This window comes from Lolium rigidum, chromosome 7, assembly GCF_022539505.1.
Source record: "Lolium rigidum isolate FL_2022 chromosome 7, APGP_CSIRO_Lrig_0.1, whole genome shotgun sequence".
In the NCBI taxonomy this organism is placed as follows: Eukaryota; Viridiplantae; Streptophyta; class Magnoliopsida; order Poales; family Poaceae; genus Lolium; species Lolium rigidum.
Window position 1 is genome coordinate 325,539,051 of NC_061514.1, and position 16,097 is coordinate 325,555,147.

The following is a 16,097-nucleotide window of genomic DNA, read 5'->3' on the forward strand; positions in this document are numbered from 1 at the left end:
AGGGCATGTACATACATTGTATTTCTCATATGACCCATAATTGTTAGCCTAAAACATATAATGCTTGCTTAATGCACATCCAATCATATCTACACTTCATGATATGTCACATGTGAAAAGCTGCATGAACCGCTGATAATCCTTGGTCGCCCCCGAAGGCAGGAAAGTACACACAATCCACATCCGTTGAGTTAGGAAACTACGGTTTGCATGCAAATTGTTGTCTTGGAGTTTCACTCTATATACTAATAGTACGATGCACACCATCAAATATGAGTTTTAACAACTTTCCCTATGAAATGATAAAAGTCCATTAAATGGATTGGATATTCATGCAAACAAATAGGTAATTATGAAGATATAATTACGAAAATACTTCTCATGAAAATTCTAATGGTGTTATACATTGGCACCTTATCAAACAAAGTTTTTGGACCCTAATCGTGCCCGGCAATCTAGGGCGCAGCTCACTGGCAATTCACCACACCACGTGGCAAGGTCAGGGATGGCGCGCAAATCGAAGGGCCCCCCAGCACGCCGCACCAATAGAAAAGAAATTTCACCGTGCCCATGTTAAAAATCGAAGTTTTTTTCCCCTTGTGTATATTAGGGCAGTTCCAATCGGGGAATTTTTAAACGTAATGGTCCATCACCTGGGATTACCAGCTTGCCGCCCACGCTAAGCCCCCTACCCCCACGCGTCCATTATAGATGGCCTTAGTAGTTAAATCTTTTAAGTGACTAGCAAAAGTGCCCGTGCTTCGCTACGGAGTAACTATTGCCGCCGCCTCGTACCCTGCTCCTCCAGTACTAATTACCGGCACCGAAGCCCCCAGCCACCGGCTCCTCCCATCCACCATGCCAGGCTTCACCCCAACCATATGCACAGCTCCGATGCACCCCACTCCATCTCCATCCACGACGACCGACAACACCAACGTTGGAGCACTGACATGCACTACTCTGATTCATCATCGCTCCACTGGGCAGACGTGGAGATCCTCAAGAATAGTTGCATCAGACGGGAGTGCATCCAACAGGGCATGGCAGTTGAGAGCCGATGCAAAATAATTTTCGAGGAGGGAGAGGGACAATTCGGTGCAGCCTAGGCGGTGGGTGCTCAACCATGTGGTGCAAACTGGGAGTTTATCAAGCGGCGCAACACTCGAGTTGGCGCGGATCTCACGCGCAATCAGAAGGAGGCCAACATGTTGATTTTCACTTACCCGCGGTAGTACCCGTAATTTCTATTGAAACATAAGGGCCAATAAAAAACGAAAGAAAATAATAATAGAAACCTTACTTTTTTATTAATAGGTAAAATATGTTTTACAGTCTGTAAGAAAAAGTTGCGCATGGTCACCCTTTTTTCTAAATTGGACATGTAAATAAATCTATGGAAAATAATGCAAAACTGATTTGAGACATTTATTAGTAAACGAATTGAGTGTAAAAAAAAAATTGAGTGTGAGCGAGCGAAAAGCGCTCAAACAGAAAAGCTAACTGTCATTAGTAGATAATGATGATGATGATGATGATAATAATACTAATACCATAAGAGTAGCTCTAAAAATATATTGTAAACCAATGCTTACCCTACAAAATGATAAAATTCTAGAAAATAGACTTTTCTTAATAGTTATAATTTTTTTAGTGCAAATTCAAACTACTCCATAGGATGGTACGTTATATTATATGCTCAAAGAAATACAAATAGACTTGTGAAGATAGAATTTCATTGCATCACAATTTCACAATTAGTACATTTAGAAACGCATATCAGTGACTCTCAAAAAAAAAAAAAGGTCCATCGGCTGACCAACGACATCTATATCCTGTCTAATTTCAGAATGGAAAATGATTAGATCCCCCCGGGGGATCGGACGTTGGCAACCCCCGCCTCCTGGTGACGACACGCGTCCGCGGGGCCCACAGGTGAGCAGGTGAGTTGCCTTATCTCTTCCCAGCCTCACGTTCCTCTTCATCCTCTTCTCTGTGCCTTTTCCGGTCATGGCATGGAGAAGAAACCGCCGCCGCCGCTTCTCCCCACCACCCGCCGCCGTCGATTCCCTCAGCCAGTCGCAGCCCAATCGTGTGCCGCTCCTCCGCCGCCGGTGTACCCCACGTTCAGGCGTAGCTCTCCCCACGACGCGCCGCCACCGCCACCACGGCTCCGCAACTCCTCCGCCGCCCACGGCCGTGATGCTCCTCCGACGGCCCCACGACTTCGTGCTGCTCCACCGCCGCCCCTAGCACCATGCTGCTCCTCCGCCGCACCCAGGACCGTGCTGCTCCTCCGGTGGCCCCATGACCGCTCCTCCGCCGCCATGCCTACGGCCCGGCACGAGCACAACACCACCGACCCGACGAGGCCGTGCATCGCGAGCCGCAACTCCACCTTCGGTATGAGGCACCGGTCCCATGCTCGCCCCGTAGCCGCCCCTTCGTCATGGATTTTCTGCGGGTCATGGAGCGGTCGATGCAAAGTTTTTTTGTTTTGCTACGAGCGGTGGCTGCCGGAGCTACAAACGTTACACGGGGTGCTGCTGCTAAGGGTGGGCGCCGGTGCTACCGGCGGTCGACGATCTCTGCTGTGTAGGCCAATTCGAGATGCTACTAGTGGCTGTCATCCGGTGCTACCAACCGAGAGCGCCGATGCTACGGGCGGTCGCCGCCGATGCTACCGGCGCTGCCTCCATCTCGAGCTCCTCTCGCTTTGTTAGGAGTTTTGCTGCCTTAGGCCTGCGGTGTTGCTACTCGCGGAGGCGGGTTTTGCTACCAACGTAGGTCATTTGTGCTACATTTTTAGCAGTGGTTTTGCTACAATTATACAATATGTTTGATATGGGGTCTCTGGCGAGGTTTCCGGCGATGTCTCCGGCGACTTTTCCGTTGATGTCTCCGACGATATCTGTATATTTGCTACAATAGCATTTTTTTTTTGCTACAAACTCTCCGGCGAGGTCTCCGGCGAGTCTCCGGCGAGCTCTGTCTTTTTATTTGATTTCGTGGCTGAACCGTTTTTTGCTACAATGTAGCAAAAACGGGTTATTTTTTTGCTGCCGGGAGGTATTTTTTGCTGCATCCAGTAAAAGCAGATCTGACCGTTTAAGATGGCCGATCCGACGGCTGGGGACCCGGGGGCTGAGAAATCAGATCCCCCGGGGGACGCCCAGCACTGTCCTTTCAGAATCTACATATGTAACGCGACTGCACAAACGCACAGATTCTTGATTATTCAGGGAAAAAACTATTTTTACTGAAATAGTAGCCAAACAAAATCGAGAACCACCAGACCAAAACATCCAGGGCATCACTCTATGTTGACTGAACCTTGCACAGCGGAAGCAGGAGTCATTTCCCTTGCTGTACATGGCTGGGCGGAGGACCTCAGATGCGGGTGGATGAGAGCCAATAGGACGGGGAGCAGTGGATCTGGTTGAGGCCAGAAGTTCAGGACGGGGGAGGCTGAGGTGAGGCCTGTGGGGATGAGCTTCATCGACTGAACATGGCACAGTGGAAGCAGGAATTACTTCCCTTGCCGTAGATGGCCGGGGCGGAGGAGCCCAAATGTCGGTGGAGAGAACTAATCGGGCGGGGGAGGAATGGATCTGGTGGAGGCTGAGGTGAGGCCGCCCTGCATCTCACGCTGGCGCGAATAATCTTCTGTGTGCCAAACCAGTTCGTAGCCAGTAAGCCGCCTGCCGCCGCGATTCCATCGAGCTCCGGCGTGGGGCGTTGCGCAGTGGGAGGCACGCGGCTGATGTCGGCTGGCGCAAAGCAGCTCTGCTCGGAGGCTATGCCAACGAGGGGAGCAAAAAAGAAAAGAAAAAACGAATAGAGCCGAGGACATCCGGAGTCGGAGATAACAAAACGAGCGAAGCGGTACGCTGGCACTAAGCAGTATTATGTAATTTGGTGGGAGGGCAAAACCGTCCAAAAAAAAGCGTTGACGAAACTTTTTGGCAGAAACCTTAGCTCCTTTATTATTCGAATCCCCTTCCTGGCGGCTGACCGCTCGAGCGATCTGCTTTCTGGCGCTGCTCGCCCGAGGGAACCAATTCCCTTTCCATTCGTGCCATGCAGATACGACAAAATTCGGTGGGGTCCGCATGTCTCGCCCTCGTTTCTTTTCTATGCAATGCATGGGCGCTGCTTTTTCTCCCGTGCATTGGCGCACTGTCTTCAGCTGTCGCTGGTCGCGACGTGCTACAGGCTTGTTTTGTATTTTTCCTTCTCCCGCGTGAGCTGCTAAATCACTCGCTAATAATGGCGCTCGACTGTTGCATTCTCATGCCTTTTTTCCTTGCTTTTTTCCTTGCAGTGTATGCATGGTGCATGGGGCTGGGCAGCTCATCATTGGCCGAATGCAAATGCAACACATGCATTAATTCAATTCCCTTTTCCAGTACTCCTATTCCGTTTTATTAATTCCTTTTTCGTTGTTATATCAAAATCCTTTTACCGAGATCTTTTGTGAGTGAAAGAGTGTCGAAGTGGTGATGAATCTGATGATGTATTATTTTTTGCAATTCCCTTTGTATAATTCCCTTTGGTCTATTCCCTTTTCGGTCCAATGTTACATGTTTATGGTTTGTGGGTTGATAAGTTTTCACATTTACCGTTGATAAATAATGGAGCGAAGGGTTGATAAATCGTGAGCTAAAAATGTTGCCAAAAATATTCAAAATAATATTAACTTTTGGGGTTGGTAAATTTTTCATAACTATCATTGATAAATATAGGGTAGAGGGTTGATTACTTGTGAGACAAAAGATTGCCAAAATAATCTAAACGTAATTAAATTTTGGGGTCGGTATAATTCCACATTTACCGTTGATAAATAACAGGCCGAGTGTTGATAAATTATTAGCTGAAAAAGTCACCAAAAATATTTTTAATTAACTTTTGGGATCGGTAAAATTTTACAATTACCGTTCATAAATAACGGGCAAAAGGGTTGATAATTTGTGAGCCTAGAAAGTTGTCAAAATAGTTTAAATAAAATTAACTTTTAAGGTCGGTAAAATTTTAAAATTACCGTTGATACATAACGGGCAAAAGGGTTGATAAGTTGTGAACCCAAAAAGTCACCAAAATATTCTAAATGAAATTAACTTTTGATGCCAGTAAAATTCTACAATTAGCGTTGATAAACAACGGGTAGAGGGTTGATAACTTGTATCCTTAAAAAGTAGCCAAAATAATCTAAATTAAATTAATATTTAGGGTTGGTAAATTCTCACATTTACCATTGATAAATAATTGTGCGGATGGTTTACTCGTTCCTCCAGTTTGTTCGCTCGCTTTTTTCTTAGTTCACAATAAAATCATGTTTTACTTCTACTGTTAATTAGGTTGAAAAAAGTTGCGACTCCACTTAGAGCACGAACGTCATGTAGCCGAGCTGGTGTACTTCTGCTTTCCACGCTGACTGCCGGAAGGGCCTGGGATCGAATCCTCGTATCCGCGAATTCCATTTTTCGCTCGCACGTGGCCTCTTTTCTTTCCGGATTTGGAAACAAATGAAAACTCGGTAATTTCCGTTTTCGGCAACGCGTTTGTGACCGCTCGGATCTGACCCGGCGGTCGATCGCTAGCTAGTGTCTCCCTTATTATTAGGTATAGATTATGTACTTTCTAGAAAATCATTCAATGGGGAACGGAGATAGCAGTACATGATATGATATGGTAATTAAAGAAAAGTTCACCTACAGTTTCAGCCGCGTCCCTCAAAGCGTCCCAAAGGGATTTGGGATGCGTTTGTGACCGCTCGGATCTGACCCGGCGGTCGATCGCTAGCTAGTGTCTCCCTTTATTATTAGGTATAGATTATGTACTTTCTAGAAAATCATTCAATGGGGAACGGAGATAGCAGTACATGATATGATATGGTAATTAAAGAAAAGTTCACCTACAGTTTCAGCCGCGTCCCTCAAAGCGTCCCAAAGGGATTTGGGATGCGTCGAACAAAATTTCGTTCCGAGCCGCGCGCTCTAAAGCCTTCTTCTGTTCGGCACGGCCCAATACGTTGTCCGGCGCCCCGAGCCCGTCCCCGCTACACAGGGGGCGCGTCGGGCACGCCGAACACAACGAAAAGCGAGGTGGGCTCCCACCCATCGGCGACCACTTCCATAACGGTTGGTTCACGCCTTTTATTTCTCGTCGCGCCTTCCCTCCCGCGCCTCCCACCCCTTCGTCGCTGCTCGATTTGCTGGCCATTTCGACGGCAAATCTCTTCTGAGTCGGGCACCATCATCGCGGCTCGCTCCCTCGCCGGCCTTTCCGCCGCCGCCGATTTGCCAGCGCGTTCCAGAACGCGGCGTCAAATGGTCTAGTTGAGCATATGTGGAGGATCAAAGGATTATCAGCGAATGCCGCGACGCCTTGATCTACCTCATTTATTACATTTGTTTAATTGTTTAATTGTTTGTTGTATTTTAATTTAAAAACAATTTGGGCAAACATATTTATTTTGTATGCTATGTTTAATAAATGGTTGTGCTTTCGTAAACCCTATAAAAAAGTTTGGGTGCGGCGTTTGGGTGACGCGGCTGGGGAGCGACGTCCCCCAAACGCGGCACGAAAAAAATACGTCTTCTAAACGCTCGATCCGACGCCGTTTGGGAGGCTTTGGGGGACGCGGCTGGAGATCCTCTTAGATCATATACCCGAAGTTGATTGTTTGTTGGTAAAATATCCACTACAAGGATTAGATCTCAGTCCGACTCACCCAAAAGGATTTTTGCGTAAACTAGACAAACTGAAGTCAAGAAAAAAAAACTAACGTCACTTGTCCATTTTAATCTCGTGCGTGTTGGTGGCCGTTCGCTGCAGCCCCGGCCAAGTGCATCATACTGCGCCCGTGCGCCGTGACCTGTCGTGTGCAAGCTGCTAGGTCTAGGCATGTCCGCTGTGCCGACCTCTGGACAGCGCCCAGCCCTCCACGTCAGGCGGAGCCGTAAGACAGTACAAGCTCGTCCATCTTGCCGTTCCTGACCGGATTATCAGTAAAATAAGATCGATGATCAAGCTGCAACCAAGCTTGGCTGCAACTCACCAGTATCGGCCGGTACCCAACATGCATGAATTCTCGGTGGTATACAACACCAAAAAATAAGAAGTAAAATAAGATCTAGGATAGATGTACAAGCGGACATCGCCGGGGCGGCACCAATTGGGTCGCTCATGAGTGGACGGCGTCGGGGACGGCTACGAGCCTACCATCACATCGTTGCTCAAGCTGCTTACGAACCTTGGCGGACAAGGGATTCCGATCTGGTCGACGGAAGCTGACCAAGCTAGCGTTTGTGACAAAGTCTATAGCATTAGTCATGGGCGTTTTATCCTTTTATGCATGTCCAGTTATCCCGAGAAAGTCTCAGTGTAAATTTGTATTTCTTCCAAGTCCCTAATGGATATACTACCAATAAACAATCAACTTTGGCTAGATAATCCAAGGCCTATGAACATCTAGGTAAATCACCAATTTTCCCGAAAAAATATTACCTTGTCCACGTTCTCACCCCCAGATCTAATCTCAACAAACCACCCCGCTAGAAGCCATTTGTGCGCCTTCTCCATATTACAAGGACAGAGCAAACCACACAAGGGTCATGGATAGGTAAAACAAAAATAAAGAATGACCTCACCACCAGACTAAGAAAAAACATACAGTGAGTGCATCTCGGAGAAGAGGAATTCAGGACCTCCGCCTTCATCATAAATCTGGGCCGGAAAAACCGAAATACTTGGAAAGGAAAAGCAAATCACATATTAATAAAAAAATAGAAGAGAAGTGCAGAACGTAAGAAGAAAAACATGTATAGAGAAGTTCAAGTGTTAAAGTAATCTATCTTAGATGAGTACTGCAGGGTTGGTATACCTGGTAGGGAACGCCATCCTCGACGTTCTTCTCGACATCCACCAGTCCCTCTGCAAAGTGCAAACTGTCGCCTCTCCTCTCTCTCTGTGCAAGCCTAACACTCCGCAGGTATAAATAGAGTCGTCGTTGGAGATGGGTAGCTCTGTACAGGCGATTTCTCATTTAATGTGGGAAGGGTGTGAGCACAGAATTTCATTTATTCACCTGTTTTCCTTTACAAAAAAAGGCCCAGTATATACAGCTACGTACTCATTAACTCAGCACACAATTACATTTATTGTGGTGGTCTGGAATGGTGTGACTTGTGAGTAAGGCGAGTCCGATTTAAAACTTTAAATACGACATTAAAAGGCCTCATTAACTCAGCAGAAGGAACCAAATTATGCTAGTACTCCCGTTTGTTGTTTTGAGTTGCTCATCAAGCATATCGCTCGATAATTATGCTAGTACTCCCGATGGAAGCCAGCTTAGCTAGGATAAATAGAAGATATTAAGGTCGCATTTACCCTTCCTCTCATTTCATCTACCTGATGAATTGATCTTAGAATATCACCTTCAGTAGCTGTTAATTTCTTTTTCATTTACCATAATTCCATTTTCATTCCCTCCTGCCTCAAGTAAAGAAAACGAGCTGCTCACTATCCAGACTGCTCCCTCTCCAATCAAGACGCGACTTTCTTTAAGAAAATTAAACTACTTGTCAGCCTAATTAATCCATTGATTGATTACCCGGTGATAATTACCAAGATCGTCTGAATTTTGGACACTTCCTTTTCCAAACAATAATAAATAATAAAGCGGCTACATTACATGTGCCAAACTAGCCAGCCAGCCAGCTACAAGTTTAATGAAAGACAACTGATGCAACTAAAGATTAGATAAAAAAATCTGTTACACAAATTGCAGATTGGAATTCAACTGAATATTAAGAGACTTGATGAAAACACTTAGAACACACCAGCAATTAAGTTCTTGGAGCAAATTTGTACAGCTCTTCAACACAAGAAGCTCTGCTGATATATAAGACTGGCAACCCATAAAAACACCACAGGCCATGCATTATATTTGCCATATACAAAGACACATGATTTATAGTAAGCACAAAATTGCTACATAGCTGAATGATCACTAGGAGTGCATACAAGCAGATTCAGTGGAGGCGAGCATCATCGTAGCCAGACTGCATAGTTACAAAACCATCATGTGAGCCAGCCAAACCTAAGCATGCCAGCCTTATCAAATTTCCTAACTTACAAAGTACTAAGGCTAGCATTCCATTGGAGATCAGCACAGGATAGTAAACACAAGCACTGCCAATAAAAAATGCTAAATCAAATCAAACAAGCTCTGGTGACACACACACACATCCATAACAACATCAACGGCCATGTTGCAACAAACAGCCAGATTATGTCACAATATACATTTCAATACATGGTCAACTTTCCGTACCACGAAATGGGTACACATCACTCCAATACAACAACCTAACCTGATGCACGGCATGCCACTGAACAGTTCAAATATATAGTCCAGTTCAGGTCAGCAGCTCGATGCCCGAAACCACAAACTTACCTAAATCCATGAGAGTCAAAGAAGAAGGCCACCGCTGCAATGGCACGGCGGCAAGGGCCAAGGAGAAAGAAATCAAAACCTAGGACCAGCCAGGCTACATGGTAAAGCTACCCTGGTTGTCATTTAGTCCTCCATAGTATCCTTGAACAAGGAGAACAAAGCATGGTCAGCAAAGAAAATACTTCAGTACAGCGAGACACTTCAAATAGACAACTGCCGAGCCAAATTTGAACTGAACAAAACATAATGGTTGCTTGTCAAGGCCTCTTAGTTTGGCAACAAAACAAAGGAGAGTTTCAACTGTAAACATGGCAGCATTTTTTTCCGAGAAACGGTAACAGATCAAGATTCCATACGGATCGACATTGCTAACAAGCAGAAAAAGGCACTAGATAAGATCATATTGTAAACATAGTCCGGAGTAAAGATGGTAGCTGAACCAAATTAAAAAGTTCATACGGACAAAACATGTCTTCGAGGCTCAAAGTGACTCAAAGTTCATGCTGATACGAGAAAAACTTAAGTACAAGGAGCAAACTATATTAAACAAATGTAGGTAAACTAAACATTCAAATGGATGAAAAAGGACTTCAGAGTTAGCAAATACTAATTTTATAGCTACAACACTGGGATAGTATTATTTAGAACAAGGATGGAGGAGTAAGGACATGTATGTAATTCCAGTAAAACTGTGCAGACTCGAATATCCAAACTATGCATGGAATCCTAAAGACATTGTTTTCAGGATTACACACCAAACTTAAACCCAGCTGATTTATACACATGGACTAAGATTGGCATATGAGCATTTATGCTCGGAAATTATGGGTTAAGTTGCAAACTTGCAAGTTGCAACTGAAGATGATGGTTTTAAAGGCGTTGTTTAGACGTCGCATAGGCGACGCTTAGGCATCAAGGCGCCCTCCCCCGCCTAGGAAAACTGACTGCTTTAAGCGCCTAGGCGTCTAAAGCACCCGCCTAGTCGTGGCTTAGGCATCAAAGCACTCCCAAACCTCCCTAAGACGCCTTAACACCTTTAAAACCATGCTGAAGATGGACGCGGACATATGGAACCGGGCGACACATGTCCCTGAAATCTAGACCACATTTTGACGCTTTGTGATCTGTACATAGAGTAAGGGGAAATAAATACTAATGCATTTCTGATTCAATAAATGGTATTAATACATGATATTGCATGCAGACCATTGATGTAGAGCAGGGATAGTTGGTTGTACGAGTCAGCGTTCACCAAGGTTTTTGAGTCGCGACTCAAAATTGAGTCGCCAAGGCTGCGACTCAGTGTATAGTCGACCAAAGTCGCTGTATAGTCGTCATAAGTCGTTGTATAGTCGTGAGTCACCGTGATTTTTGGAAAATGACTCGACGACTATATAGAGACTATTCGACTCAAAAACCATGGCGTTCACACTACACTAAGTCAGCAAACTACCCGAGTAGTTAATTTCTCTCGTTGGCAGGATTGACATTGTCTTAAAAGCAAAAGGCTCACCTCACTGGTGTTCATTTATTGTGTCGGCCAGAATTTTTTAAACACATGCCCGGGAGCATGGTTGTCCTACGAACACCAACAATTAAACATGTGTTTTGGATATTCCTAATTAGAAAGTTGATTTTGGTAGACATGTATAAACATTTGAAAATAATCGTTTCAAAAGCAAAACATTTTAGAAATACAAATTATGGATTTTTGAAGTTTAGTTAGACTTTTCTGTAAATCTCTTTGATAATCCGAAATATGAATAAACACATATTACTGGGATTTTAAACATACATTATCCTATGTTTGCAGTAAACTTAAGACATGCCACTTAGTAAAACTTTGAAACTTTCAAAAATTGCAAGGAAATGCTGCATACAATGACCCAATGTGGTCCGAACCCTCCCCGGACCCGCGCAAAGGGGGAGCTTCATGCACCGGGCTGCCGTTTTTTTTTATTTAGACAGGAAACTCGGAAAGTAGATTATTCAAAAAAATCCAAAACATTTTAATTAGTGCAGGTCAAATTTAAATTTGAGACCGCGTCGATATTAAAAAAGGTTACATATTCAGATTTAATGTTCAGATCTACCATGGCCTAAGTAACCTGAAACATAAAATTTATTTTCCTAGTTATTTCAAAGCAATAGAAATTGTATAGTACAACAAAGATGACTCAAATTTAATGTGGTTTTCAACTTTACTATATCAGAATCATTTTCACATATTCACGTGATATCTTTCATTATTTTGAATCACGATATCCCAAATTTGTATCCTCATGATCTAGTAAAGACATAAAATCTGTCCGCACAAACTATAACCTGAGTAGATTAACTCTTAGAGAGTAGATGCGGGCGGTAGTTGGAGAGTGACAGGTGCCCATAAATATCAATATTGACCCACTGATAATGTGGCAGGCTCATACTGCTGAATACAAAAACCAAAAAAAGTCATGACTAGCATATACACAACACAACATACTAATATAGTAGAACAGATCTCAAACAGGTTGGTTGGTGAGATATAGGGAAGGATATCACCCGAGTGCATCCATGTATTTTCCTGCTGAAGATACGTAATTGATCACAGAATTGCTCCTAGCTGTAAAACAGGAACGGCAATCTTTCAGCCTGTATAGACACATTATTGCAAGCAGTGAACAAATGAAACCATTTCTGTGGTAAAGATTGTCATTTCTAAGTGAACACCCACCTGCTTGGCTTCAATTGAACAAATCTTCTCATCCTGCAGGAGCAATAGCTGATCAAGATAAACTTGAAAACAAACAATATATCATGCGTTACCTGAGAAACACAACAATCAACAGAAAACAGTTCTACCAAAGGGATACTACGTTTACGGCACATGGAAATTATGGAATGGTTTCTTCTAACGGCAATCACCACTAGGATGCTGACCAAATATGAGGACATTAAGCACCGGCTTCACTAAAACCTGACATTATTGCTACTTTAGATCAACTTATGCCAAATGTGCAGTCAACAATTTCGACAACTAGTCTGGTACTCTCGAATCAAAACAGATTTATCATCACTTATACACGACGCATCTACAATTTCTAACATGGAAATATAAAATATCAGGCAGTGACTTCTATCTTATTATTTGAGGAGATGGGTAATCTTCAGCCCTGAAATGACGTTGAACCTATAATGACTTTAAACCTGCCACCCCCACCCCCTACTCATGCACCTAATTCTGCTATGCCATTATCGATATGTGGACAGAGTTTTCCCACGCAAATGAACCAACAGCAGTATCTACCAGAGTAGTATTATGCATCTCAAAACAACTATGGTTCGGTGTAGGAACAATTAGCCATTCAAACCTCCAGGCCAGCAATACTAACTTCCTAGTATCTCCACCGCCCCTTGTCAATGCTGGTCCTTTGCCAGCAAACAACCAGATGGGGGCAAACCCAAATTTCTCTTCTCAGGTACAACAACAACAACAACAAAATGTTGCTTCTGGTTCTTCCCAAGCTCCTAGCTCAGCAACAAAAGAGTATCGATTATCTAAACAAAAATGATTCCAGGTTTCAAATACATGTATGTGACAACCTGAATTTGCTCAAGTCATGTGCAACTAGTAAATTCAAGGTTAATTACCTGGGGCATAAAATTTGATAATGGATAATTCTTTTTGTTGAGCTAGGAGCTTGGGAAGAACAAGAAGCAACATTTTGTTGTTGTTGTCGCACCTGAGAAGAGAAATTTAGGTTGCCCTCATCTAGTTGTTTGCCGGCAAAGGACCGGCATTGACTTGGGGCAGGGGAGGGACTAGGAGTTGGTATTGCTGGCCAGGAGGTTTCATACAGAACCATAGTTGTTTTGAGGTGCATAATACTGCTCTAGGAGATATTGTTGCTGGTTTATCTACGTGAGCAAACTGTGTCCACCTACCGATAATGACATATCAGAATTAGGTTCTTGAATAGGGAGTGGGGGTAGCGGTGGTAGGTTTAAAGTCATTACAGGTTCAATGTAATTTCAGGTCTGAAGATTACCCGTCTGCTCAAATAATAAGATAGAAGTCAATGTTTGATTTTTCATATTTCCATGTTAGACATTGTAGATGTGTCATGTATAAGTGATGACAGATCTGTCTGGATTAGAGAGTACCTGACTATTTGCTAGAATTGCTAACTGCACATTTGGCATAAGTTGAGCTAAAGTAGCCATAATGTTAGGCTTTAGTGAAGACTGTGCTTGATGCCCTACTATTTGGTCAACATTCTAGTGGTGGTTGTCATCATAAGAAACTATTCCTTAATTTCTTGGTGTCGTAAAAGTGGGTTCCCTTTGGTAGAACTGTTAGTAGCTTGTGGTTTCCTTTTAAGGAAATTGGGAGTACAAATGTATTGTCTATGATCTTTATTTATGTTTTAGGCGGGCACTTCTAGTTAAGATGTTATCATTGCTAATCAAAAACAATGTTAATCTTTCAATTTGGAGTACCAAGCCACTATCCATTCGATGTTGTTCAATTCTTGCAACTTTAGCTCGTTTGCCTGGGAAACACTCGAGATGTACTCCTTCAGGTTGTGTTACCGTGTGTGTGACTCTTTAGTTTTATTGTATGATAAAGCTCAAATATGTCTTAGAGTTCACACGTCTATTAATTTTTTTACCTTTCTAATGTATGTTGGTTTTTATTGTTTTATTTGGGTTTCCCTTGTGCACGAATCCCTGTCAACCAAATGGTAGTTTTTAGGAGTATGGATTAGTGGGGATGTGGATTAATGTGGATCAGGTGATGGGTGGGGATTCACCAATCCCCTCGGGGATTATCCCTACTAATCCTCACTGATACTAGGAGCCTCCATGGAGGAGAACTCAATCCTGAAGAGGGCAGTAGTAGAGCATCAACGCTGGAATATGAGGAGAAGGGCCAGATCGTCCACCACCAAGAGCAGGTCAAGTGGCTAGAGGCGGACAATTACCCGTTGTCCATGCACCTCAGGAACGCAGGGCCGGACGGGAGCGCCATGCCGGGGAACTTCCACTAGGAAGTTTTGTGGACAACATAAGAACACTAAGAAGTCCATCAAAACTGATTATTAGCATAGTTTCAAAAAAAATATAAGCAGGTTGATTCCCATGGCGTGAGGATATCTCATCCTCTGTTCATGGTAAATGTATCCAAATGACTTTTTTTCCTCTCAAAGTGAGGGAGCGCTCCTAGATTTCATACTAGCAATCGTCTGTGTCCGTGTTTGCTAGCTCTAGAGCTAGGTTGTCAAGATGCTAACCTAGACTAGGGCTAGATGGCATGAGGCATACCATGATGCTAACCGAGGTGAATCGATTTAATTTTAGCGGACAAATCAAAGAGACGAAATCATAGACAGCTATTCAGCCGATCGATGCGGTGGAAGGGATGACCGTGAAGACCAGACCGTCATCTGGCAGGACTACAAGGCCCATCCCACGTCCGTATAGCAGGTGGAACCTCCGAGATCCCTTGACATTGCTGATGACCGCGTGCCACTCGAAGGATGAAAGGAGTCATCCATATCAACTAGGTCTTGTTGTTCGTCAAGCGTCTGGGTTACGCCAACGATCAGAGTCAAGGGGTCTGCTCCAATTTCCTATGTGAGTTCACACTTATGCTTGATTCCTGCTTTGTTCGGTTCTGAAGCATCTGTTTGGTAATGATTTATTCAGACTTTTATAGTGTTCAGTTCAGTTCATGCATTGGTTTTGTTATATTAGCAAAGTTAAAGTTTTTTTCTTATCAAACACATATTATCCATTTGATTCTATAGAATTATCTCTGCAATAGATTTTATGAGTTAAGAGTATTTCCACCTCTACTCTTCAATTACATACATTTGAACAAATTATAGCAGAAAGAGAAAGGTATGGCTTGGGATCTACTTTGCCCTTTGGAATGTGGATCCGTCGATGTTTATGTTCCCGAGTTATTAAGGTGGTTACCGGTTTCGTTGCTGTTCGCCAATTTTGTTTACCTTTTTTTTTAAGAAGATGTAAATGAAAATAGTGGGTATTTCTTTAAGGATTGGCTATGGTACATGCAACTTCTAACTGGTTAGAAGTCGGTACACTGGTTCCTTTATTTGTGAACAACAATTTTGTAATATTTTATTTATCCCATCCATGCTTGTATATTCTACTACAACCATTCTAATGAATAAGGATTATTTTTTTCTTTAGGAAGTCAGATATGTAAAGTATGACCAAGTTTTTAGAATAAATTATTAACATGAACAATGTAAAATTAATAGTTAAGATACATCATATAATGTATATTTCAGAGAAAAAACGTGTTATTCATTGGAACGGGTGGAGTATGAGATTTTCATCAATTCTACTAGGTCATTTTGATCTATATGCCATGTCGTTATCATGTTAATATGACTATTTATAATTAAGTTATTTAATCTAACAAATAAATTCCTAGATATACTTGGCACTAAATGAGTTTACATTTGGCTATGGTAAATAAATATTCTTCTTGGGATACATGTTTGAATTGGGAAATGCTTATTAAGCCAATCACCATGATTAGATGAGTGTTAGTTTCTAGAGCTGCCGCACCATCCGATAAATGCAATGGTACCTATTACGCTTCAATGTCACCGGCAAACAT

The 16,097-nt window shown here is 43.1% G+C and overlaps 1 long non-coding RNA gene across 1 annotated transcript; it reads right to left on the reverse strand.

The window, feature by feature from the left end:
- Positions 1-11,840: 11,840 nt before the first annotated feature.
- On the reverse strand, positions 11,841-12,210 carry LOC124670503. The gene is made up of 2 exons (XR_006992540.1): positions 12,177-12,210; positions 11,841-12,065 (listed from the first exon to the last, which is right to left on the reverse strand). It is a non-coding gene; the product is annotated as an uncharacterized LOC124670503 (long non-coding RNA).
- Between the last annotated feature and the right edge of the window lie 3,887 nt (positions 12,211-16,097).